The sequence below is a fragment of the Anolis sagrei genome, chromosome 10 (assembly GCF_037176765.1).
Source record: "Anolis sagrei isolate rAnoSag1 chromosome 10, rAnoSag1.mat, whole genome shotgun sequence".
Classification (NCBI taxonomy): Eukaryota; Metazoa; Chordata; class Lepidosauria; order Squamata; family Dactyloidae; genus Anolis; species Anolis sagrei.
In genome coordinates this window covers 30,713,178-30,735,711 of record NC_090030.1, presented here as the reverse complement: position 1 = coordinate 30,735,711, position 22,534 = coordinate 30,713,178, and the positions used below count along the sequence as shown (strand labels likewise).

Below are 22,534 nucleotides of genomic sequence, written 5' to 3'. Positions count from 1 at the left end.
GCAAATTCCTTGCATTTCATAATGCTCATCAAAGGCAAGTGGAGTTCAGGCCGAAGGGCGGGGTGAAATGGGGGTCTTTTTGCCCCCTTCCTGGGGTCCAGAATGACAAGCGACAAAGGGACCCGCTTTGCCCGGTCGCCCGGCAGATAATGTGCCAGGCAGCGCCATTCAAGAGGGATTGTCTTAATCCTTCTGCGATAGGAAGGCAGCGGAGCTCACACTTTGCTGGGCTGGCAATTTCTTTGTGAAGAGTCATTGCCCCGAATGAGCAGATTTATATACATTATGGAAGAGGAAAGGGCAGAGACTGGTCAGAAACAGATTGTCGGGTGCCAGTGGAGCCTCTCCAGTTAACAGGCACCTTCCCATTTCTTGTAGAATTCAGGCTAATGACAATAATGTTCCCTTCCTTCCTTCCCTCTTTCCTCCCTCCTTCTCTCTCTCCCTCTTTCTCTTTCCTTCAATCCTTCCCTCCCTTTTGTCCTTCCTTCTCTCTTTCCTTCCTCCTTACCTCCCTCCCTTCCCTCCCTCTTTCTCCTTCCTCCCTCCCTCCCTTCCCTTTTGTCTTCTCTTCCTTCTCCTTCCTTCCTCCTTCCTTTCCACCCTTTTGTCCTTCCTTCCTTCCCAATTTCCTACCTCCTTCCCTCTTTCTCTTTCCTTCAATCCTTCCCTCCCTTTTGTCCTTCCTTCCTTCTCTCTTTCCTTCCTCCTTCCCTCCCCCCTTCCCTCCCTCTCTCTCCTTCCATCCTTCTCTTCCACCCTTTCATCGTTCCTTCCTTCCCTGTCTCCCTCTTTCTCCTTCCTTCCTCCCTCCCTCCCCTTTTGTCTTCCCTTCCTTCTCCTTCCTTCCTCCTTGCCTTCCACACTTTTGTCCTTCCTTCCTTCCTTCCTTCCTTCCTTCCTTCCTTCCTTCCCACTTTCCTACCTCCTTCCCTCTCTCCCTCTTTCTCTTTCCTTCCATCCTTCCCTCCCTTTTGTCTTTCCTTGCGTCTCCCTCTTTCTCCTTCCTTCCTCCCTCCCTCCCCATTTCTCTTTCTTTTTCCCTTCCCTCCTCCCTTCCATTCCCTCCTGCCTTCTCTCCTTCCTCCCCTCCCCTTCTTCTTCTTCTATTCTTTCTTCCTCTATTCCTTCATATTTCCTTCTGTCCTTCTTTCCTTCCTTTTCCCCTTCCCTCCTCCCTTCCATTCCTTCCTGCCTTCCACTCCTGTTCTCCCTTTCTTCCTCTCTTTCTTCCTCTTCCCTTCTGTGCTTACTTCCTCCCTTTTCCTCTTTCTTTTTCCCTTCCCTTCTCCCTTCCATTCAATCCTGCCTTCTTCCTCCTCCCATCCCTTTCTTCCTCCTTTCTTCTTTCCTCTTTCCTTCTGTGCTTCTGTCCTCCCTTTTCCTTTCTTTTTTCCTTCCCTTCTCCCTTCCCTTCCCTCCTGCCTTCTCTCCTTCCTCCCTTTCTTCCTCTTTTCCTTCTGTCCTTCCTTTCTTTTCCTCTTTCTTCCCTTTCATCCTCCCTTCCATTCCCTCATGCCTTCTCTCCCTCTCCCACCTTCTTCCCTTTCTTCCTCCCTCTTTCCTTCTGTCCTTCCTCCCTTATCCTTTCTTTTTTTTTTCCCCTTCCCTTCTCCCTTCCATTCCCTCCTGCCTTCTCTCCTTCCTCCCTCCGATTTCTTTCTTCCTCCTTTCTTCTTTCCTCTTTCCTTCTGTGCTTCTTTCCTTCCTTTTCCTTTCTTTTTCCCCTTCCTTCCTCCCTTCAATTCCCTCCTACCTTCTCTCTTTCCTCCCACCCCTCCCTTTCTTCCTCCTTTTCTTCCTCTTTTCCTTCTATCCTTCCTTCCTTTTCCTCTTTCTTCCCTTTAATCCTCCCTTCCATTCCTTCATTCCTTCTCTCCTCTCTCCCTACCCTTCTTCCCTTTCTTCCTCTCTTCCTTCCTCACTTATTGTCCTGATAGGTGTCTTGTATCCAAATTTGGTGTCAATTCGTCCAGTGGTTTTTGAGTTACGTTAATCTCACAAACGAACATTACATTTTTATTTATATAGATTATTATTATTATTATTATTATTATTATTATTTCCATCATATGGTTGTATACCTTCCTGCTTAAGATAGTAACCTGATCCATCCAGGTGTGAATCAACACCATTGACTGGCTGAAATTTCCTTCCAGCCACACCTATTCCAGGTGACTGTGAGTGTTTGTCTGTGTTGCCATTTTACTACACAAACTTCAATCCACTGTTGGGGTTCAGCCTGAGTTTGAACTTGAACCTGATTCTCTGTTTGTTCCTCCTGATGCTAATGAAAATATATTTACTGATGCTGATGAAAATGTACCTCTTGATGCCAATGCTCCTGAAATTAGTGAGGAAGGAACTTCTGTAGGTTTGGAAAATGGAAGTACCAGTGTTCATGAGAATGTTTCAGAGGGAAGTCATGACCTTTTCCTCCCTTCTGCACCTGGTAACTTTAATGACAACAGAAGGGGCCAGATTTGGCAAGACAGAAGTAAATCACTCAGCTTGCGAAGGTCTTCCCGAATTAAAGAATTACAAACATTGGCTTCAAAGCAGAGGGGCAGTTCACGGAACCAATTCTTTGGCTTTAATTGCCTTCCGCCGGGCTGACTTTCTCAGTTCAGGCATCGTTTCAGAATGGATGAAGACCTTGGCAGTTCTCCCGGTTCCCTGGCCATAGTTTGGGAAGATTTCTAGGATATCAAGTACGGTTAGTGGATTGCTAACAGGTTCCAGTATTTTACAGTGTGGCTTTGGGTTTTGCTTTGTCCATTTAAATTCATGTTTGCTGATTTTGCTGTGGCTTTTGACTTGCATTTTTCCTTTATTTTGTAACCATTTTTCTTCAATAAAAAAAGATTGTTTTTCACAGTCAAGTGTGGTGGATAGTTATCTTAGGGCCTCGTTCCCTGCTCTGGATTGCAACATCCACCATCGAAAAGAATGGCAGGTCTTTGCTTTCCAATCCAATCGACCAGTTAAGGAAAAGGTGGATTATTCCCCCCTCCCGATGTTTTATGCCATGCAAATCCAGATGTCAGCTGCAAGGATGCCAAGTTGTTTGACATCCAGATGTGCCCGATGCCTTGAGCAGATGGCATCGCAATGGGATGAAAACTCTCTTTTTAAAATGACAAATTCCTATCTGAAGATTTGTGGCTCTTACCCCCTGAAACAGGAGCTTTTTTTTTTTTTTTTTTTTTTTACAAAACAGGAACTTTTTTTTTTGAGTTCCAGGGCCAGAGAAGCAGATGGCTGAAACAGAAGAATGGCCTGCCTCAGGGGTGACCCCTCTGACACCACCTCGCGATACCCTAGGGGTCCTGACCCCCAGGTTGAGAAACCCTCATCTACACTGTACAATTAATGGAGTTTGACACCATTTTAACTGCCCCAGCTCAATATGACCTCTCTGACACTCCCTTGTGACCCCCCCCCCAAAGGGTCCCAACCCCCAGGTTGAGAAAATGTTGCCAATGTCCTCCCCAAACACTATGGCCCAACACCCAAGGAATGCTTTCATTTGGAGACAATTTCATCCTAGATTTTAGGTGTTTCCTCCACTACAGGCAAACATCCCAGGGTTCCTTTCTCTCTCAATTGGTGTGGAATTTACATGGAACCCCCCCACCACCACCACCCATGGCCTCTCCCTTAACCTTTTCCTACCCTTTCCTATGGCACATAGCAAACACAGAGGAATTGATCAGCAACTGAACAGACTGGCGGGTTTGGGGGACTAACTCCACAGGATGGAAATTGTAGTTCACCCTGAATCAAGTCAGAGCACTGTGACCCCCTTTGACAATGGACTTGGACCACATTTGGCATCCAAAACCACCATGACCAGGTTTGCAGTGAACTGACCTTGATTTATAGAAGTTATAATTCACCTACATCCAGAGAGCACTGTGAACCCATCCAATGGATCTGGACCAAACTTGCTATGGATGATGGGATTTGCAGTACCTTTACCCACTTCCAGGGACCACTGCGACCCCCACGAATGACAGACCTGGACCAAACTTGCCACACAGACTCCCCATGAGCAATAGAACACCGACCGACAGATCTCGACCAAACTTGGCACACAGAACGAACATGGCCAACTGTGCATACTAACACGGTATGCACTGCAAATCTGGGAGTTGTAGTTCACCCTTATCCACAAAACACTACAACCAAGTGACAATGGATCTGAACCAAACTTGGCACACAGACCCAAAATGGCCAACCATGAATACTGGCTGGGTTTGTGGGTGATGCCCTGGGAATCTGGGAGTTGTAGTTCTCCCTTATTCGGAGGACTCAGAACCCCACCCGACGATGGATTTGGACCAAACTTGACACACAGACAGATCATACCTAGCTGTACATAAAGACTAGATTTGGGGAGGATTGAACAACTAGTCCGGGAATTGTAGATCATTTACTTTGTTATGTATTTTCAAAATACATAACAAAATACAAAACTGGCATTTTTCTAATATTGTTATTAATTAACTAAATGATATGATATAACACCCCAAAACAAACAATTTCTTTTTCAAATCACCCAGGCACCATCGGGTACCCAAGCTAGTATGTGTATATATGTGTATGTGTGTGTGTATAAAGGACTTCATGTGCACACTCCCTGCAATTGGTATGCAATCTCTCTCTTGCCCTGAGTGCATTGGATCAAGTCCAAAAGATTTCCATGAATACAATTAATGCGATGCTGAAGTCAGTTTCACCCCCAAAATAGAAATTATAAACCAAAGCTATAAATAAATAAAGTATGCAGAGAAACCTCGGTAGCTGCTGCAGAACTGGCACCCATTTAACAACCGAGAGGAGAAAAATATTACTTACGTTTAGGATTTAATTCCAAATTTAAACATGGAAGTATTATTATTATTATTATTATTATTATTATTTTAAATCCTTAATTACTCAGGTGCTATTAAAAGATCACTGCAACCACACACCAAACTAAAGGGACTAGATTTTTTTTTCGTGTCAGGAGTGACTTGAGAAACTGCAAGTCGCTTCTGGTGTGAGAGAATTGGCCATCTGCAACGACTTTGCCCAGGGAATGCCCTGTTATTTTGATGTTTTACCAGCTTTTTTGTTGAGTTCCAGGGCCAGAGAAGCAGATGGCGGAAACAGAAGAACGGCCTGCCTCAGGGGAGCGTGCTTGCCCCATTCATGTTCAACATTTACACAAATGACCAGCCACTGCCAGAAGGGACAGAGAGCTTCATCTATGTTGATGATCGTGCCATCACCGCTCAAGCAGGGAGCTTTCAGATGGTTGAACAGAAGCTCTCCGAAGCTCTAGGTCAGTGTTTCTCAACCTGGGGGTCGGGACCCCTGAGGGGGTCATGAGGGGGTGTCAAAGGGGTCGCCAAAGAACATCAGAAAACATAGTATTTTCTAGTGGTCGTTGGGATTCAGTGTGGGAAGTTTGACCCAATTCTATTGTTGGTCAAGTTCAGAATGCTCTTTGATTGTAGGTGAACTATAAATCCCAAAAACTCCCAAATGTCAAGGTCTATTTTCCCCAGACTCTACAGGTGTTCACATTTGGGCATATTGAGTATTCATGCCAAGTTTGGTCCAGACCCATCATTGCATGAATCCACAGTGCTCCTCTAGATATAGGTGAACTACAACTCCCAAACTCAAGGTCAATGCCCATAAAACCCTTCCAGTGTTTTCTGATGGTCAACCCATTTCTGATGGTCAACCCAGCTTTCACATTTGGGCGTATTGGGTATTTGTGCTCAACTTAGTTTAGTGAATGAAAATATATCTTGAATATCAGATATTTACATTATGATTTATAACAGTACTAAAATGACAGGTATCAAGTAGCAACAAAAACAATATTATGGTTGGGGTCACCACAACATATGAAATGGCATTAAGGGGTCACGGCATTAGCAAGGTTGAGAACCACTGCTCTAGGTGCTCTTACTGCCTATTACAGGGAAAACCAGCTGATCCATAATCCATCTAAAACACAAACATGTGCTTTCCACCTTAAGAACAGACAAGCATCCCGAGCTCTGAAGATCACCTGGGAAGGAATCCCACTGGAGCATTGCAGCGCACTCAAATACCTGGGAGTCACTCTGGACCGTGCTCTGACCTACAAGAAGCACTGCCTGAACAACAAGCAAAAAGTGGGTGCTAGAAACAATATCATACGAAAGCTAACTGGCACAACCTGGGGATCACAGCCAGACACAGTGATCAAGGGTCTGGAGAACAAGCCCTATGAGGAGCGGCTTAAGGAGCTGGGCATGTTTAGCCTGAAGAAGAGAAGGCTGAGAGGAGATATGATAGCCATGTATAAATATGTGAGAGGAAGCCACAGGGAGGGGGAGGGAGCAAGCTTCCTTTCTGCTTCCTTGGAGACCAGGACACAATGGAACAATGGCTTCAAACTACAAGAGAGGAGATTCCATCTGAACATGAGGAAGAACTTCCTGACTGTGAGAGCCGTTCAGCAGTGGAACTCTCTGCCCCGGAGTGTGGTGGAGGCTCCTTCTTTGGAAGCTTTTAAACAGAGGCTGGATGTCCATCTGTCAGGGGTGATTTGAATGCAATATTCCTGCTTCTTGGCAGAATGGGGTTGGACTGGATGGACCAGGAGGTCTCTTCCAACTCTTTGACGCTATGATTCTATGAACAGACCTTCTCATAGTAACACCAGACGAACTCCAAGTGGCCGGGTACTGGTCAAAGGACATTTACTCAAATACCAAGTGTGCAAACTTTGTGTTTCATTTGTTTGTTTGTTTTTTTAATGTAATATTTATTTATCGTGTCATCAGCAACCATACCATTGTATTAGAATTCTAACAGAGCAAAACAAACACACAGATTAAAAAGAAAAAGGAAAAAAACACACAGATTTTGCAAATTTGGTATTTGGTTAAATGTCCTTTGACCAATATCTGGCCACTTGGAGTGCCTCTGGGGTTGCCGCAAGAAGGTCCTCCCTTGTGCATGTGGCAGGGCTCAGGGTGCATTGCAGCAGGTGGTCAGTGGTTTGCTCTTCTCCGCACTCGCATGCCGTGGATTCCACCCTGTAGCCCCATTTCTTGAGGTTGGCTCTGCACCTTGTGGTGCCAGAGCGCAGTCTGTTCAGCGCCTTCCAAGTTGCCCAGTCCTCTGTGTGCCCAGGAGGGAGTCTCTCATCTGGTATCACCCATGAATTGAGGTGCTGGGTTTGGGCCTGCCACTTTTGGACTCTCACTTGCTGGGGTGTTCCAGCGAGTGTCTCTGTAGATCTAAGAAAACTATGTCTTGATTTAAGTCGTTGACGTGCTGGCTGATACCCAAACAGGGGATGAGCTGGAGATGTCTCTGCCTTGGTCCTTTCACTATTGGCTGCTACTTCCCGGCGGATGTCAGGTGGTGCAATACCGGCTAAGCAGTGTAATTTCTCCAGTGGTGTGGGGCGCAGACACCCTGTGATAATGCGGCATGTCTCATTAAGAGCCACATCTACTGTTTTAGTGTGGTAAGATGTGTTCCACACTGGGCATGCATACTCAGCAGCAGAGTAGCATAGCGCAAGGGCAGATGTCTTCACTGTGTCTGGTTGTGATCCCCAGGTTGTGCCAGTCAGCTTTCGTATGATGTTGTTTCTAGCGCCCACTTTTTGCTTGATGTTCAGGCAGTGCTTCTTGTAGGTCAGAGCACGGTCCAAAGTGACTCCCAGGTATGTGGGTCTGTTGCAATGCTCCAGTGGGATTCCTTCCCAGGTAATCCTCAGGGCTCGGGGTGCTTGTCTGTTCTTCAGGTGAAAGGCGCATGTCTGTGTTTTAGATGGATTAAGGACCAGTTGGTTTTCCCTGTAATAGGCAGTAAGAGCACCTAGAGCTTCGGAGAGCTTCTGTTAATGCAATACAACGGCTTGGTTCGCTCCTGACATGATAAATAAAAAATAAATAAATGCAAACTGAGCTTTTATACGCGCTTTCCAAAGACGCCGCTCTCAAAATATAACTCCCAGAACCGCCATCCAGATGCAGGAAGGAGGCAAGAGGAGGGAAGGAGAGAACAGGTAAGGCACCAGGGAGTTTGGTGACAAGCAATTGCCAAGGAGACATGTCATTTCCACCTTCAAAAAGAGTCTGCCAGCTGCCGTGAAAGAGTTTGATTTTCTAAAAAAAATAATAATAATCACTCCTGCAATTTTCACAGCAAAGATTCAGACTTGAACAGCCGCCTGCGAGTGATGCCTCCCACATACACTGTCAAGAGAGAAGAGCGAACTGTTTTCAGGAGCCCCGGGGAATAAAAGGAAGAAGAAACAGTTCCTATTTTTACATTTCATGGCACCAAAGAGTGGCTGCTTCTCCTCGACAGCAATAGGAGCAACAAACAACTCTTATCCCTGAGGCCAAGGAAGCTCGTTTTGGACTACAGCTCCTAGAATCCACTCCCTGCTTCTCCTCCAAGACCGTTGCAGAACTACAACAGAAATGTCTTGGTGCTGAGGCAGGGAAATGTCACTTGGTGGACGATGGGTCCAAGAATCCCTGTGGGATTTCTCATCTTAACAGTGGCATAAGGATGATAGGCAAGATTAAGCACTGATATTTTTGGACTACCACTCCCAGAACCCCGTAGATCAACATTTCTGAACCTGGGGCTGAGGACCCCTGGGGGGATTGCAAGGGGGTGTTAGTGGGGTTGCCAAACACCCTCAGAAAATATAGTGTTTTCTGTTTGTCATGGGGGTTTTCTGTGGGAAGTTTGGCCCAATTCTATCGTTGGTAAGGGTTCACAATGCTCTTTAATTGTAGGTGTACTATAAATCCCAGCAACTACAACTCCCAAATGTCAAGGTCTGTTTCCCCCAAATTCTATCAGTGCTCACATTTGGGCATATTGAGTATTTGTGCCAGAATTTGGTCCAGAGCCATCATTATTGAGTCCACAGTGCTCTCTGGATGCAGATGAACTACAACTCCCAAACTCAAGGTCAATGCCCACCAAACCCTTTCAGTATTTTCTGTTGGTCATGTGAGTTCTATGTGCCAAGTTTCGTTCATTTCCATAGTTGGTGGAGTTCAGGATGTTCTTTGATTGTAGGTGAACTATAAATCCCAGCAACTACAACTCCAAAATGTCACGGTCTATTTCCCCCAAACTCAAGGTCAATGGCCACCAAACCCTTCCAGTATTTTCTGTTGGTCATGTGAGTTCTATGTGCCAAGTTTGGTTCATTTCCATCGTTGGTGGAGTTCAGGATGTTCTTTGATTGTAGGTGAACTACAAATCCCAGCAACTACAACTCCAAAATGTCAAGGTCTATTTCCCCCAAACCACTAATGTTCGCATTTGGGCATGTTGAGTATTTGTGCGAGGTTTGGCCCATATCCATCATTGTTTGAGTACACAGTGCTCTCTGGATGTAGGTGAACTACAACTCCAAAACTCAAGGTCAATGCCCACCAAATCTTTGCAGGGTTTTCTGTTAGTCATGGGAATTCTGTGTGTCAAGTTTGGTTCAGTTCCATTATTGGTGGTGTTCAGGATGTTCTTTGATTGTAGGTGAACTATAAATCCCAGCAACTACAACTCCCAAATGGCAAAATCAACCCCTCCCTGTGATAGGGAAAGAAGAGGAGGAGGAGGAGAGAAGAACGAGAGGAAGGGAAAAAGGGAAGAGGAGGGGGAGGGAGGGAGAAGGAGAAGAAGAGTGGAAGAGGAGATGAAATAGAAGGGAGAGAGGAAGAAGAGAGGGAAGGGAAGGAGGAAGGGAAGACAGAAGAGAGGGAGGGAAGGAAGTAAGGGAGGGAAAAAGTAAGGGAAGGAGAGAGAAAGGGAGGGAGGGAGGGAGGAAAAAAGGAAGGAGAGAGGGGAGGGAGGGAGGAAAGAATGGAGAAAGGAATGAACGAAGGAGGGAAGGAACAAACAAACAAACAAACAAATGAGAGGTCCAGAGAAAGGAAGGAAGGAAGGGAGAAAAGGAAGGAAGGAAGGAAGGAAGGAAGGAAGGAAGGAAGGAAGGAAGGGGAAAGGGAGGGTGGGAGATAAAGGAAGGAAGGAAAAAGGGATGAAGGAGGGAGTGAGAGAAGGAAGGAAAGAAGGAAGGAGGCAAGGAAGAGTGGAAGATAAAAAGGAAGGGAGGGAGAGAGGGAGGCAAGAAGGGAGGGAGAAAGGGATGAAGAAAAGAGGGAGGGAAGGAAGGAAGAGAGGAAAGAAGGAAGGAGAGGAGGGAGGGAGGGAAGAAATGAAGGAAGGGAGAAAGGAAGGGAAGGAGGGAGAAAGGAAGGGAGGAAGGGAGAGAAGAAGGAAGGAGGGGAGGGAGGGAGGAATGGAGAAAGGAATGAACGAAGGAGGGAAGGAGTGGACAAACAAACAAATGAGGGGGTGAGGGAAGGAAGAAAGGTCGGAAGGGAGAATGGAGGGAAGAAGGAAGGAAGGAAGGAAGGAAGGAGAAAGGGAGGAAGGAGGGAGAGAAAGAAGGGAGGGAGGGGAAAAGGAAGGAAGGAAGGAAGGAAGGAAGGAAGGAAGGAAGGAAGGAGAAGGCAAGGAAGGGTGGGAGATAAAAAGAAAGGGAGGGAGGGAGAAAGGGATGGAGAAAAGAGGGAGGGAAGGAAGAGAGGAAGGAAGGAAGGAAGGAAGGAAGGAAGGAAGGAAGGAAGGAAGGAAGGAAGGAAGGAAGGAAGGAAGGAGAGGAGGGAGGGAAGAAATGAAGGGAGAAAGGAAGGGAAGGAGGGAGAAAGGGAGGGAGGAGAAAGGGAGGGGGAGAGAAAGAAGGAAGGGAGGGAGAGAGGGAGGAGGAAGGAAGGAAGGAAGGAAGGAAGGAAGGAAGATGGAATGCCGCATGAAGAAAATGACACTTTGTGCTCTTTGTATCTCAGCAAATCCCCAAGTCTCTCTCACTCAAACAGGAGTAAGACATCCCTAACTCCATGTTGAGATTCCTACACTAAGCAATCAGAAGGATGGCGTCCTTTGCAAAGTCCCAACCTTCCTCCAATGAGGCCTTTGCTCTGTGCGGAGAGGTATCCATGGAGACACATTGCAGAAATGTTTGATGGAATCCCTCCAGCTAGTGAACATTTCAGACAGATCCAGAGGGATCTTGTATTTGAAATAAGCACAGAGAAATTATCCATAACCTATCCTTCCTTTCAATGGAAATAATTCTAACTTGGGGCCTCTGATTCCACATTGACTTATTTCCGGTTGTTGGAGCAGCTTGGCTTTTCTACGAGATCTGATGACCAAAAGAAATGTATTGTCTGCACTCATACTGAACTTGTTGATTCTTTTGTCCTATAAAACCTTTCATCCAGGGATGCATCTGGCCCTTGAGCGCTCCAGCTGGAGGTCAGCTGTGACCAGCACTGCTGTAGAATTTGAAGAGGCATTATTATTATTATTATTATTATTATTATTATTATTATTATTATTATGTATTCTACACTGTGCAGTTTGGTTCTACTCTCTTTGTAATTGTCTTTTATGTGTACTGTACACCGCCATGAGTCGCCCTTATGGGCTGAGAATGGCGGTTAATAAGTGCATCAAATAAATAAATAATAAATTTAAATACAATTACTGTGAAACCATGCTGTGAAACCATAGAAGTTATAGTTTAGCAAGGTATTTCGCCTTCTCTTGGGCACAGAAGACTAAACGTCTTCTCAACAACTCCTATGACTCCATAGCTTTGAGCTTTTTCTATCTATCTATCTATCTATCTTTCCTTCTTTCTTTCTTTCCTTCTTTCCTTCCTTCCTTCCTTCTTTCTTTCTATCTATCTTTCTATCTTTCCTTCTTTCTATCTATCTATCTATCTTTCTTTCCTCCTTTCCTTCCTTCCTTCCTTTTTTATCTATCTATCTATCTATCTATCTATCCTTCTTTCCTTCCTTCTTTCTTTCTTTCTTTCTTTCTTTTGTCCCCTTCCCTCCTTTTTGTGGAAAGAGTCTTGGGGAAACGGCTTCGAGATTTCCATTTCGGTTCGCCTCTTCCTCCAGTTTGTTCTTTTCTCTTCTTTTGCACATTTTCCAAGCTGTCGGCCTCTGATGGTTTTATGTAACTGTTTAAAAATTGAACACCCTTCTTAACTCGAAGTTAGTGGTTGATACTCCCTTCCTTGCACTTTCTTTCCGAATGCACATTTTTGAAACAAGGAACTTTGCTGGGAAGAAAAAAACCCTGATGTTTCCAAACCTGTTGCAATGCACAGAGGCATCATAAAAAGAATTCACCATCAGCACAGAGAGTTCCACTGCTGAACATAGAATCATAGAGTTGGAAGAGACCTCATGGGCCATCCAGTCCAACCCCATTCTGCCAAGAAGCAGGAAAATTGCATTCAAAGCACCCCTGACAGATGGCCATCCAGCCTCTGCTTAAAAGCTTCCAAAGAAGGAGCCTCCACCATACTCTGAGGCAGAGAGTTCCACTGCTGAACAGCTCTCACAGTCAGGAAGTTCTTCCTAATGTTCAGACAGAATCTTCCAAATGTCTATTTCCCCCAAATGTCTATTTCCCCCAAATGTCTATTTCCCCCAAACTCCAGCTGTGTTCATAATTGGGCATATGGAATATTCGTTCCAAGTTTGGTCCATATCCATCAGTCTATCATTAGTGGAGTTCAAAATGCTCTTTGATTGTAGGTGAACTATAAATCGTTGCAACTACAACTCTCAAATGACAAAATCAATTGTTGTGTGAAAGACATACATTGGGTTGTTAGGTGTCATGTGTCCAAATTTAGTATCAATTCGTCCAGTTGTTTTTGAGTTTTGTTAATCCCACAAACGAACATTCCATTTTTATGTATATACTAGCTGTACCCTCCACGCGTTGCTGTGGCCAACCTTCCCTCCCTCTTTCTCTCCTACTTTCCCTTCTTCCTTTGCTCCCTCTTTTCTTCTTCCCTTCTTTCCTTCTCTCCTTCCTTCCTTCTCTACCTCTTTCCTTCCTTCCCTCTTTTTCTTTTCCTTCCTCTTTCTCTCCTTTTTTCCTTCCCTCCCTTTCTCTCCTTCCTTCGCTCCCTCTTTCTTTCCTTCCTTCCCTTTTTTCTTTCTCTCTCTCCTTCCTTCCTCTTCTATCTCTTTTCTTCCTTCCCCCTTTTTCTTTTCCTACTTCTTTCTCTCCTTCCTTCCTTCCTTCCTTCCTTTGCTGTTTGCTTCCATTCTTCCTTCTCTCTTTCCTTCTTTCTTGCCCTCCCTCTTTCTCTCTTTATTTCTATCTTTTCTTTCTTCTCTACCTCTTTCCTTCCTTCCTTTGCTCTTTGCTTCCATCCTTCCTTCTTTCTTTCCCTCTTTCTTTCTTTCTCTCCTTTGCTTCCATCCTTCCTTCTCTCTTTCCTTCTTTCTTTCTTTCTTTCTTGCTTTCTTTCCCTCTTTCTTTCTTTCTTTCTTTCTTTCTCTGTTTCTCTCCTTTCTTCCTTCTCTACCTCTTTCCTTCCTTCCTTCCTTTGCTCTTTGCTTCCATCCTTCCTTCCTTCTTTCTTTCTTTCCCTCTTTCTTTCTTTCTTTCTTTCTCTCCTTTCTTCCTTCTCTATCTCTTTCTTTCCTTCCTTTGCTCTTTGCTTCCATCTTTCCCTTTCTTTCTTTCTTTCTTTCTTTCTTTCTTTCCCTCCCTCCTTCTTTCTCTCCTTCCTTCCTTCCTTCCTTCCTTCCTTCCTTTGCTCTTTGCTTCCATCTTTCTTTCTTTCTTTCTTTCTTTCTTTCTGTCTGTCTTTCTTTCTTTCTTTCTTTCTTTCCCTCCCTCTCTCTTCATTTCTTTCTTTCTTTCTCCCCTTCCCTCCCTCTTCCTTTCCTTTTTTCTGCATCGTCATTTAGCTTTTCGTCATTTAGCTTTTTTGGGTTTTAAAGTCTTTTCTGCTTTTTTTGGTGGGGGGGGGGGCGTTATGAGTGATGGTCACTTGTTGGTCTGTTAGGGGCATAGTGTCCAAATTTGGTGTCAATTCATCCCATGGTTTTTGAGTTCTGTTAATCCCACAAATGAACATTACATTTTTATTTATATAGATGATGATGATGACGATGATGATGATGATGATTATTATTATTATTAGAGAGGAAGGTCTCCAAACTACCAATCCCAGGATTTTATAGGATCCACCTAAAGCAATTAAAGAGGGGTTTAAGTGGCGATCAACATATAGTTTACATACGCTCCCGTGCCACTTTTATAGGTGTGAGCGTGCATTTGGTTCGGAGCCAATGCAAACATTGGAATGCCAAGCTGTTGAGAGAAGCTAAGGAGAGCTGCACTGGTGGCATTGCTCTGAACGACGGCAAATGTTTCCTTGGTCTTCTAATGGCCAACCCTGGTTGGAAATCCGCATGCACCCCGGCACCGAGGGAAGAGAGATTAGTGCTGATTTATTGGCCCGAAATGAGATCAAGGCGATGGTCTCAGCAGGGCTGCAAGATCAATAATGCAGTGGCAGCAAAGCCTGGAATCGGAGCTGCTCTCCCCTTCCTTCCATTAAAATTACTCGCATTGCCCACCCATTTGCTATCTCACTTTGGAGATTTGCTTTGACGCCCTGCCAAGCTGAAGGTTTTGCATCGCTTCCTTGGTAATTACAGAAATGGGAATGGAAGGGAGGATCAAGGGCATACGAGGGAAGGCCCACGCGAGAGAAGCAGAAAGGATGGAGCAGGAGATGTCAATGGTCGACCACCCTCAAAGGACCCAGAAAGTAGAGAGGAATCGATCCATTACTGTATATTTTGGCTGATTTTTTTTTAAAAAAAAAATATTTATCTTATTTTTAGTTATCATTGGAACAGAGACATATTCCATCTAGCCTGAAAAGTGCAATTGTGAGACCGTTACTCAAAAAGGCATCCCTGGATTCCTCGGTCCTAAATAACTGCCAGCCAATTTCTAACCTCCCTTTCTTAGAATCATAGAATCAAAGAGTTGGAAGAGACCTCCGGGCCATCCAGTCCAACCCCATTCTGCCAAGAAGCAGAAATATTGCATTCAAATCACCCCTGACAGATGGCCATCCAGCCTCTGTTTCAAAGCCTCCAAAGAAGGAGCCTCCACCACACTCCGGGGCAGAGAGTTCCACTGCTGAACGGCTCTCACAGTCAGGAAGTTCTTCCTCATGTTCAGATGGAATCTCCTCTCTTGTAGTTTGAAGCCATTGTTCTGCATCCTAGTCTCCAGGGAAGCAGAAAACAAGCTTGCTCCCTCCTCCTCCCTGTGGCTTCCTCTCACATATTTATACATGGCTATCATATCTATCTCAGCCTTCTCTTCTTCAGGCTAAACATGCCCAGCTCCTTAAGCCACTCCTCATAGGGCTTGTTCTCCAGAGCCTTGATCATTTTAGTAGCCCTCCTCTGGACACATTCCAGCTTGTCAGTATCTCTCTTCAATTGTGGTGCCCAGAATTGGACACAATATTCCAGGTGTGGTCTAACCAAAGCAGAATAGAGCATTATTTCCCTAGATCTGGCCTGGCCTCATGTAAACTGCTCCGAGTCCCTTGGGGAGATGGTGGTGGGGTATAAATAAAGCATTATTATTATTATTATTATTATTATTATTATTATTGAAGGCTTTCATGGCTGGAATCACTGGGTTGTTGTAGGTTTTTTCGGGTATGTTGTCAAAAATGAAGCACCATTAAAGAACCATTAAAGCCTTGGCAGACCGTGCAAAAAGAATCTGGGAAGCCCACCTCCTCCAAGATGAACTGAACCACCTCAACTGGGCTTTACAATGGAGACTCCACCACAGGCATCAGAAGAGCTGCAAGACAACCGAGAACAAGCCACGAGAGTCAAGACAAAGATCCATCCAGAGGAAAAGTGTTCTTGCCATATATCCATGACTGCATAGGGAAGCCGATGAGGAAACACAACCTACAAACTATCTACAGACCCACCAAGAAAATCCAACCAATGCTCCGTTCAGCAAAGGACAAGAGGGATACCCTCACTTCTGCAGGAGTCTACCATATCCCATGCAGCTGTGGACAAGTCTACAGAGGGACCACCAAATGCAGCATTGCCCACACACGAATCAAGGAACATGAAAGGCACTGCAGACTAAGTCAGCCATAGCAGAGCACCTGATGAACCAACCTGGACGCAGCATATTATTGGAGAACACAGAAATGCTGGACCACTCTCACAACCACCATGTCAGTGGACACAGAGAAGCCATTGAAATCCACAAGTATGTGGACAATGTATTGTCGAAGGCTTTAATGGCCGGAATCACTGGGTTGTTGTAGGTTTTTCCGGGCTATATGGCCATGTTCTGGAGGCAATTTTTCTCCTGACGTTTTGCCTGCATCTATGGCAAGCATCCTAAGAGGTAGTGAGGTCTGTTGGAAGTAGGAAAAAATGGGTTTATATATCTGTGGAATGACCAGGGTGAGAGAAAGGACTTTTGTCTTCTGGGGCTAGCTGTGAATGTTTCAGCTGATCACCTTGATTTGCATTCAATGGCTTGGAAGCGCCTGGGGGGAATCTTTTGTTGAGAGTGATTTTATGTGCCTGTTTGTTTCCCCTCTGTTGTTTTGCTGTTGTAGTTTTCGAGTTTTTTAATACTGGTAGGCAGATCCCGTTCACCCCCATGGCCTCCTCCTTTCTGTTGAAATTGTCCATATGCTTGTGGATTTCAATGGCCTCTTCGCGTAGTCCGACATGGTGGCCGTGAGAGTGGTCCAGCACCCCCGTGTTAAAAAACTCAAAAAATTACAACAGCAAAACAACTGCATGGAGCGCCGTTACCTTCCCGCCGGAGCGGTACCTATTGATCTACTCACATTTGCATGTTTTCGAACTGGTAGCTTGGCAGAAGCTAGGGCTGACAGCGGAAGCTCACGCCGCTCCCCGGAATCGAACCTGCGACCTTTCGATCAACAAGCTCAGCAGCTCAGTGCTTTAACCCACTGCGCCACCGGGGGCTCCAGCCATATAGCCCGAAAAAACCTACAACAACCCATTATTATTATTATTATTATTATTTTATTATTATTATTATTATTATTATTATTATCCTAGCAACTACAACTCCCAAATGACAAAATCAATCCTCCAACCCCACCAGTATCCAAATGAGGGCGTATGGGAAATTTGTGCCAAATTTGGTCCAGTGAATGAAAATATATCCTGCCTATCAGATATTTACATTATGATTCATAACAGTAGAAAATGACAGTTATGAAGTAGCAACGAAAATAATGTTATGGTTGGGGTCACCACAACTGGTTTACATTAGGCATTAGGAAGGTTGAGAACCACTGGCGTAGATGTACCCATAAGGAGAGCCTTGCCTTTCATGCAGGGAGCATTCAAAACCGAAAGCCTTCCCCAACCAGGCCCTTAATGAAAGAATCCAGACTTCTTATGCAAAAACTGCATGGCGACATTTCCCATAAGACGACATTTGAGAAGGAGGTTTGGAAAGGGGATTAATGCTACCAAGAAAGAAAGGTGGAGAGAGAGTGTCAAAGACACGCATCGCCGGAAGAGGAATAAATGAAAAGTGGGTTCTGCAAACCTCTTCTCCCAGACGGTGCACGATGCGGCAATTTAGACATAAATACGGACTTCCGGACACATTCCGCCTGCTTTAATGTGTGGCTGGAAGAATCGTGCCACAAACACCTCCTTTTGTCATTATGAAGAGAAGCCACACTAATCTAAGGCTCTCACGGAGAGAGTATATTGAACCATCCGCCCCAAAGACCTCTCAAGCTCTTTAGTCATATCCTTTGAGGCTCTTGATACCCATCGAAGGACGGCATCACTTGGAAACGGCTCAACTGCAACTAATGCTCATATTGTCCCTAATGCTTCAGGTCGAAGCCTTAACTTTTCACAATAATCTCAACCGCAAATCCAAAAACAAAGGAGAGATTGGATAAATCCTCAGTGCATAAGTGTTGTAGTTTGATGCCACTTTGGGTTAGAATCATAGAGTTGGAAGAGACCTCGTGGGCCATCCAGTCCAACCCCATTCTTCCAAGAAGCAGGAAAATTGCATTCAAAGCACCCCCAACAGATGGCCATCCAGCCTCTGTTTAAAAGCCTTCAAAGAAAGAGCCTCAACCACACTCTGGGGCAGAGAATTCCACTACTGAATGGCTCTCACAGTCTGGAAGTTCTTCCTCATGTTCAGATGGAATCTCCTGTGGAACGAGGATTTTTCCACATCCTAGTCTCCAGGGAAGCAGAAAACAAGTTCGCTCCCTCCTCCCTATGACCTCCTCTCACATATTTATACATGGCTATCTGTCTCCTCTCAGCCTTCTCTTCTTCAGGCTAAATATGCCCAGCTCTTTCAGCCGCTCCTCATAGGGCTTGTTCTCCAGACCCTTGATCATTTGAGTCGCCCTCCTCTGGACACATTCCAGCTTAGAGTCAACATCTCCCTTCAACTGTGGTCCCCAGAATTGGACACAATATTCCAGTTGTGGTCTAACCAAGGCAGAATAGAGGGGTAGCATGACTTCCCTGGATCTAGACACTATACTCTTATAGATGCAGACCAAAATCCTGTTGGCTTTCTTTGACTGTAGATGAACTATAAATCCCAGCAATGACAACTCTGAAATATCGCAGAAGTTCATCTCGTAGAAGTCCTCCAGTCATATGGTTGCCATAAATCAAAGCCCTACTTTTGCAAGATCTTTAGCATTCTCTTCCAAAGAGTTCTGGAGCTTCACCAAATGACAACTCCTAAGATCCCAAAGCATTGAGCCGTGGGAGTTAAAGAGAGAAGCAGATGGGGCCCACCTGCGAGACCAAAAAACCCGAGACCCAGGACAAGGCTAGGGAGGAGGAGGAGGAGGAGGAGGAGGAGGAGGAGGCGGAGGAGGAGGAGGAGGAGGAGGAAGCGTTGGCGAGCCCCTGGAACATCATGATCAAGCGCTGCTTGGTCCAGCAGCATGGGCAGAACAGAGGAGTAGTATGCTCCCTGCGCTCCGCTCCTGTTAGTATCATGGCTGCCAAGCATTGGACTAGTTGGAGCTTCCGAACTGTCTTCAAAGGCAACCCCACGTAGAGAGCGTTGCAGTAATCTAAACGGGATGTGACCAGAGCATGGACTACCGTGGCCAAGTCAGACTTCCCGAGGTACGGGCGCAGTTGGCGCACGAGTTTTAACTGTACGAATGCTCCCCTGGTCACCATGTTGTTTCTATGGGCCTTCTGTGAGCCGCCCTGCAGTCCACCATCAATGAGGAGATCCATGCCATCTGTCATACACCAGAGCAGAAACATCTCTGACCTTAAACACTGCACCAACTTGGTAAAATCAGCAAGCAGTTTATTGAAGAATATAAGCAAACAAAGTAGTAAAAATCAGCAAAACAGTAAAGTTCCAAAACAAAGGTTAGTCCACAAACTTCAAGGCAAAACAAGGTCAATCGGTACCTCAGTCCATGAAACAGGCACAAGATTCCATGAGAGAAGGCAGCATGAAAAATGCAATACACAAAACAGGCGCTTGGCAAAACTTGGTACATGAAACGATAGCAAGACTAGACATGAAATTCCAGCATTGTCCCAACTGAGGCAACTCTTTCCCATGAATCAATATAAGGCTTTTCCTCATCCCCAAAACTGAAAGGAATGTATTTCACTTGACCTTCCCACCAAATAAAGGTTTCTCTTTTCCTGTAAATGAACTGATCTTCTTTGCACCTGAGCACTCTGACTCTTACAAAAGCCTCACTTTCTATCTACATGCTCATTATCTGGACTCTCATTAACTTCTGCACCTGACAAATCATCTCCAGACAGTTGCTCTGAGAAAGACTGTGAAGGGCCTCTCCCAGGAATGTGGCCTTGTGAATCTTCCTGAGACAGCTTGGGCCTCTAATCTAACCTTAACTCAGGCCCAGGCAAACCCTCATCCTTACTGTCAACAGACCCAGGCCCACCATCAGGAACATCGTCCCCATTCCTAACATGAATATCAGATACAATCACAGGCTGAACAGGCTGACATACAACACTGTCTTTGGGAAGTACATGAAGTTGTACAAATGGAGCCCTTAGGAATGGGAGGCTGCACATCTCAAGGGGTCACCAGGGGCAGGAAGCCAAAGAAGCCCCTTCCTTCCTTCCTTCCTTCCTTCCTTCCTTCCTTCCTTCCTTCCTTCCTTCCTTCCTGTCCCTCTGTCCCTGATGGCACCAGGGGCCCTCAAGACGCTCAGGCCCCTGCCACACTGCCCTCTAGTCATGTCGGCCACACAACCAGGAGGAGTCTATGGACAATATAGGCTCTTCGGCTTGGAAATGGAGAAGAGCATATCTCCCAGAAACAGAGATGAGCACCGTCTCCAGAGCCGGAAATGAAAGGAGAAGCCTTTGCCTTTGTCTGTGTATTTGTGTCTTATTGTAACAAGCCATTGAATGTTTGTCTGTGTCTGTTTATATGCTGTAATCTGCTCTGAGTTTCCTTGGGGAGAAGGGCGGAATATAAATAAAGTATTATCGCATCATCATCATCATCATTATTTGAAACACAAGATGAGTCCACAGCAAGCAAGATCACTCTCCTGGCTGTTGTATTGGATCACACATCAGACACTTCCCAAGTGTCTAGGACTGTGAGATGTATCAGTGAATAATGCGTGCAGATCCCAGTAGGATGGCTTTTTGCAGCTGGCACATGGTAATCTTGTCAGCGCCGATTGTTTTTAAGTGCAGGCCAAGGTCTTTAGGCATTGTACCCAGTGTGCCGATCACCACTGGGACCACCTTGACTGTGCCAGAGTCTTTGCAGTTCGATCTTTAAATCCTCATATTGTGTCAGCTTTTCTGGTTGTTTCTCTGCAATCCTGTTGTTGTTTTTGTTTTTTGTTGTTGTTGTTATTTGAAACACAACAAGATGAGTCCACAGCAAACAAGGTCACTTTGCTGACTGTTGTATTGGATCACACATCGGACACTTCCCAAGTGTCTAGGAATGTGTGATGTATCGCCGAATAATGAGTGCAGATCCCAGTAGGGTGGCCTTTTGCAGCTGGCAGATGGTAATTTTGTCAGTGCCGATGTGTTTAAGTGCAGGCCAAGGTCTTTAGGCACTGCACTCAGTGTGCCAGTCACCACTGGGACCACCTTTACTGGTTTGTGCCAAAGTCTTTGAAATTATTATTATTATTATTATTAACATGAAAATATATTATTATTATTATTATTATTATTATTATTATTATTATTATCATCATCTTATAAAAATACATTCATTCTACAGTATAGATGCACCCCCAATAGAATTTGAACTCTGGTCTCCAAAGTCACAGTCCAATGCTCAAACCGCTATGATACACTGGCAATCCTGTGCGAGAAAACCACTGAGTCCAATAGATAATTGATATTAAAGCTCATTGCCCCCAATATAATCCATAGATTATCATGGAGTCTCCTTCTCTGGAGGTTTTTAAGCAGAGACTGGATGGCCATCTGTCGGGAGTGCTTTGATTGTGCCTTCCTGCACATCAGAAGGGGGTTGGACTGGATGGCCTTTGGGATCCCTTCCAATTCTAGTACCCTCTGATTGAGCTTCCCAATCTCGAAAAGAAAACGGCGATGGGAAAGGCGTCCTGATTAAACGCAGCTCACGTTTTGCTGCCGCTGTGGTTGACAATCTCTTTTCCTCCCTTTTTTCCTTGCCACTTTCTGGAGGTGAGAATTAGAGTGTCAGACACGTTTCCAAACCAGAAAAAAGGCCCACCTCGAGGAGAGGAAATGCTCACTCAGCACTCAGCTAAAAATAGACAGTAGTTTGGAGGGGAAGAAAGAGCCCCAAATCCCATTCCCCTCCTTGCGTGGCCTGCAAAATCCAAAGCAATGTCACCGGTTACAACCCAATACTTGACAAAGTGAGTTGTCTGCACTTCTGCTGCCTTCCAATTATTATTATTATTATTATTATTATTATTATTATTATTATTTCGTTTTCCTCTCTGTAAATGCAAAGGATTTGCCTGTAAAGAATCTGCCCTCCTCCATGATTTGGTATCACGTCTCTTCTGCCTCCAGAAATAGGCTGTGTTTGTGATACAGAGAGAAGTGCATCCTCCATGAATATTAAATAGTTTCTCCCTGCACCAGGTTTTGCATTTTCCCTTCAATTATCCGCACAGAGAGGGCTTTGTGGAACCCACATGCCGCAGGATGCATTGTGCAGCATTCCTGCCTTGTTTCCCAAAAGAAAGGCATCAATAATGCCCCAAAGCTTTGCACACGGAACCGTGCGGAATTGGCCTCGCTTGTGCCAACCCACCTGGTTCGGGAACAAAAAGGAGGAGATTGGCGATCCTGGAGGAGGTCAACATATCCTGAAGCGATTATCGACAGTCCTCTCCATTCCTGCACATCTGGGCCAACTCCAATGTCAACGGTTCTGCTTTAGATTTTAGTCCAGATTTCAAAGGAGCTCTTGAAGGTGCTGAATGTCTCCGTTACCTGTCGCTCAGCAAGTTGGAGTTCTTTTAACATTTGGACTACAACCCAGAGCAAACTCTTTGTCTTGCTTGGCAAGGGAGACACCCACTGCTGCCACA

At 45.2% G+C, this 22,534-nt stretch overlaps 1 protein-coding gene across 2 annotated transcripts in view; it reads right to left on the bottom strand.

Annotated features, from left to right (window-relative positions):
• Positions 1 to 22,534, bottom strand: part of ARHGEF9 (Cdc42 guanine nucleotide exchange factor 9) — a 298,991-nt gene that overhangs the window by 259,512 nt on the left and 16,945 nt on the right. The window lies entirely within an intron of this gene.